Genomic DNA, 4977 nt, shown 5'->3' on the forward strand with positions numbered 1-4977 from the left:
TTGGGAAAATCAAGAAGGTCTAGACTTCTCGATAACTGACAAAGGAACTTTGTCCTGGTCAACAGTTCAAAGAGGCGGATGTGGGTGGTGTTTGCTTGCTTCATACTCTGCTAGTGCGGTTTGGTGGTTTGAGTGCTAGTGAATGGGAGAACAGGATTCAAGTCCCAATTCAGCCATGAAGTTCACTGGGTTACCCCAGAGTTGTTGTGGGGATTAAATGAAGACGAGGGGAGCCATGCACATATAAATGCAACAAAACAAAGAAACAAACAAAATAATAGAACTGTGCAGGTGTTCTAACCTGTGTAAAAAAAGGTAAAAGGTAAGGGACCCCTGGACGGTTAAGTCCAGTCAAAGGCGACTATGGGGTTGTTGTGTTTATCTTACTTTCAGGCCGAGGGAGCCTGTGTTTGTCCGCAGACAACTTTCTGTGTCATGTGACCAGCATGACTAAACCACTTCTGGCGCAACAGAACACCTTGACGGAAACCAGAGCGCATGGAAACGCTGTTTACCTTCCTGCCGGAGTGGTATCTATTTATCTACTTGCACCGGCGTACTTTTGAACTGCTAGGTTGGCAGGAGCTAGGACAGAGCAACGGGAGCTCATCCCATTGTGGGGATTCGAACCACCGACCTTCTGATCGGCAAGCCCAAGAGGCTCAGTGGTTTAGACCACAGCGCCACCTGCATCCCTGTCTAAGACGTGTAACTGCAAACTGCCATGTAAGGCCAAGAAAACTGCTACATGAGCTGATTTTAAAAGGGCAAACCTGTTTTCTTAACCTGTTGAAAGTTTCTTGCAACTCTTATAATTCTCTAGTATATTTTAGCAAGGGACTTATGCACACATTGTGTGCTGACTGTTGTATAAATATTTTACACTTTATACTAAGTCTAGTGCACCCATGACACAGTTGAGCAGGGTGTCTCTCCTGCCATGCATGTCAGAAATAAAAGAAACCACTGACATATGTTTCAGACAATTACCTCATGGTCTGATTTCCACAACAATATACAGTGGTGCCCCGCAAGACGAATGCCTCGCAAGACGAAAAACCCGCTAGACGAAAGGGTTTTCCGTTTTTCGATGCGCTTCGCAAGATGAATTTCCCTATGGGCTTGCTTTGCAAGACGAAAACGTCTTGTGAGTCTTGCGATTTTTTCGCTCCCCCCCTTTTTCTAAGCCGCTAAGCCGCTAAACCTTTAATAGCCGCTAAGCCGCTAAGCCGCTAATAGCACTAATCCACTAAGCCACTAATAGGGTTGCTTCGCAAGACGAAAAAACCGCTAGACGAAGAGACTCGCGGAACAGATTATTTTTGTCTTGCGAGGCACCACTGTAAATGCAATTTAGTAAAGTTTATCTGAAACAAAAACATGGTTTCATTGATGAATATGAGGAGGTGCCAACTTGTTCTAGTTAGTACATTTTGGCCATAAACGTATAGATATAATAGAAAAACACAACCACACAGATTTCTTGGTTTGCAAGAAACTTTTAATGAGTTTTCAAGAAGAAAGTTTGAATATTTACATCATTCACATTTGGGAAAGCTCATGGGGAATTTTAGCCAATTATGGTTTGCAAGAAGAAAAGGGAATATGCAAGAAGTGATGATAATAATGGAGTATTTCAACTATCCTTGAAGGCATCTACTTCAGCTTCTGGGGGAAGACTTTCTGTTGACTTTGTTGTCCACCACAACATCCGCCGCTGCTGCTACCACCACAGCACCCACCACCTCTGCTGCCACCGCAACATCCGCCACCGCTACTGCCTCTACTGCCGCCACAACATCCGCCGCTGCTCTGACTCTGCTGAGAGGAAACCACACTGCGGCTGCCACCACAACATCCCCCGCCACTGCGGCTGCCACCGCAGCACCCACAGCCTCTACCACCACAACAGCAGCAGCTTCCTCTTTGTTGTTGTTGGCTCATCTTTTCTGTGGATTGGATAACCCTTGGGGAAGAGAGAAAGAGATTGGCATCATTTTGAGGGTTGAAGTCTCAGAGGGAATAGCTCCTAGAACAGTGGTTCTCCACCTGTGGGTCCCCAGATGTTGTTGGACTACAACTCCCATCGTCCCTGAGCTCTGGCCTTGCTAGCTAAGGGTGGTGGGAGTTGTAGTTCAACAACATCTGGGGACCCACAGGTTGAGAAAGGCTGTCCTAGAAGATGCAATTTAAGCTACGTCTTCCCTTGAAGTTCACGGGATGTTTCAATCTATATCTGATAGACCCATGAATCGCTGGGAGGTCCTCATACTCACCTATTGTTCACAGAGTCAAGCGTTGGTCAATTCAAGCTTTGTCGAGTGAATGAGAGTTGCTTGAGACAAAGGGACCTTTTATACCATCTCCCAATGGCCTGTTTCAGAAACGGCGGCAGGTTCTGAGAAGGCCCAATGGCTCTCACAACATACAATGTCTGCATTGTTCACGCTGACTCAATGTTTGGTACTAATTAGGCTGACTCGGCCATTCATGAGATACTTATCTCTATCTACACTGAATAACGCGCATGTTTCTCTTGGTGGATTTTTCATGTCACTACAGCACAAGGTAATTGCCAGCTTAGTGTGAGCCTTGCACATGTCCTAAAGACTTTCTCATCTCTCCTCTGAATTCATAGAACCCAGCACTTTGGGATAGAGTGGAGAGACCCCATTTCCCTTGCAATTTGCTCAGGGAAAGGAGCATTTGAGCGCTGGGGAAGAAATATCTCCGGGGACCTAGGCCAGAGGTTGGGAGCAGGAGTCAAATAAGAACATAAGCGGAGACTGCTGGATCAGGCCAATGACCCATCTAACTCAAAACTTGTTCTTACAAGTGGCCTCCCAGGTGTCTCAATGAGAAAACTGCAAGCAGGACCTGAACATAAGAGCAGCTTCCCCTCCTGAGCTTTCCAGGACCCCTGGATGGTTAAGTCCAGTCGAAGGTGACTATGGGGTTGCGGCGCTTATCTTGCTTTCAGGCCAAGGGAGCTGGCGTTTGTCCACAGACAGTTTTCTGGATCATGTGGCCAGCAGGACTAAACCGCTTCTGGTGCAACAAAACACTGTGACAGGAGCTGGAGCGGTACCTATTTATCTACTCGCACTGGCGTGCTTTCGAACTGCTAGGTTGGCAGGAGCAGGGACAGAGCAACGGGAGCTCACCCATTGCAGGGATTCGAACCGCCGACCTTCTGATCAGGAAGCCCAAGATGAACTGGTATCCAGAAGCATTTCCAAAATGGAGGCAGAGCATAGCCATCTTAGCTAGTAGCTACTGATAGCCTTATCCTCCTTAAATGTGTTAAATCCTCTTTTAAAGCCATTCAAGTTGGTGGCCATCACTGCCTCATGTGGGAGTGAGTTCCATAGTTTAATTATGAGCTATATTAAGAAGTACTTTCTTTTATCTGTCCCAAATCTTCCAACATTCAGCTTCATAGTGCCACCACCATCCCTGGCCATCCCACGGAGCCCATTGCCAAGCCCTCTCAGGCTCACTTTTATGAATCCAGCTAGGAAGGGCTCCCCCATCCGGTGGTCTAGCTGTCTTTTTTCCAGCACATGTGGTAGACTTATTAGGCATATCACGAGTTTTCCCTATCACTACTGTACAGTTGGGATGCAGGTGGCGCTGTGGTCTAAACCACTGAGCCTAGGGCTTGCCGATTGGAAGGTTGGCGGTTCAAATCCCTGCGATGGGGTGAGCTCCCATTGTTCAGTCCCAGCTCCTGCCCACCTAGTAGTTCAAAAGCACGTCAAGTGCAAGTAGATAAAAAGGTACTGCTCTGGCGGGAAGGTAAACGGCGTTTCCGTGTGCTGCTCTGGTTCATCAGAAGTGGCTTAGTCATGCTGGCCACATGACCCAGAAGCTGCCTGTGGACAAATGCTGTCTCCCTTGGCCTATAGAGCGAGATGAGCAAGCAACCCCAGAGTTGTCTGCGACTGGACCTAACGGTCAGGGGTACCTTTACCTTTTTACTGTACAGTCATCAGATCAACTATCAATGGTAGTTTGTCAATGTACCCTAGATGTTTCTGCCTGTATTCTGGTGACAGAACCTCCAGGGCAAGGTAGCTCAGGTGTTCTAAGCACCAGAGAGCTTTCAGGAAAGAAAGAGAAAACTTTCTGGTGTAGAGCATAGGCCAGGGGTTGGCAAACTATGCCCCCTGGGCCGGATCAGGCCCACCTGGGTCTTTGATCCGGCCCATGCCGCGAAGCTGCAAGCCGCCGTGAAGCCGAGACTCCTGGCGATTGCAACGGGAGTAAGAGGCCGAGTGGTGGCAGCTCTGCCACTCAGCGGCACTTGATTGGAAGACGTCCCCATGTCACGCTGAAGTAAGCCAGGTGCGGCGTTTGATTGGCAGAGCCGCTGCTGCTTGGCCTCTTCCTTCCGCCACCGCTGCCCTGGTGCTCCTGTGGGCAGGAAAAGCTTGCTCTGCGTACCTATGAGAAGCAGCAGCAGCGGTGGTGGTGGTGGCAGCAGCCCCTGGGAAGGTAGGTGCAGCGGCTGGGGCTGGGGGCTGGGGGAGAAGGACTACTTGCCCCCCTCGCCTCTTCTTCCAGCCCCCCCGGTGCTGTTTCTCCAGCCCACCACAAGGTCTGAGGGACAGTGGACCGGCCCGCTGCTAACAATTTTTGCTGATCCCTGGCATAGGCAGTAGCAGACTCAGATGTATCAGGGATCTGAATGTCAAAAATATCAGAGGAAACTATCTGAAGATGAGACCAAATGTCAATCACTGCCTCTCATCTTGCTCTCCCTGTGGCCATTCAGATTCCTCCAGGAGCCCATGGGCAGGGCATGAAGGAAAGAGTTCTCATCTTCACTTATAGGAACATAAGAAGAGCTATGATGGATCAGGCCAATGGCCCACCCAGTCCAGCATCTTCAGCTAGTGAATGAATCCATTGGCTCAAAACACCTTCCAAAAGCTGAGTCTTGAGGCAGCTTCAAGACATAACCATCTACCGCTT

General features: G+C 48.9%; 1 long non-coding RNA gene across 1 annotated transcript; it reads right to left on the bottom strand.

The window, feature by feature from the left end:
* Nucleotides 1-1479: 1479 nt before the first annotated feature.
* LOC309330107 lies at nucleotides 1480-2786 on the bottom strand. Its single transcript, XR_014151266.1, has 2 exons — nucleotides 2277-2786; nucleotides 1480-1966 (listed from the first exon to the last, which is right to left on the bottom strand). It is a non-coding gene; the product is annotated as an uncharacterized lncRNA (long non-coding RNA).
* Nucleotides 2787-4977: the final 2191 nt, after the last annotated feature.

Source organism: Podarcis erhardii, assembly GCF_964252035.2.
Source record: "Podarcis erhardii genome assembly, chromosome: 15".
NCBI lineage: Eukaryota > Metazoa > Chordata > Lepidosauria > Squamata > Lacertidae > Podarcis > Podarcis erhardii.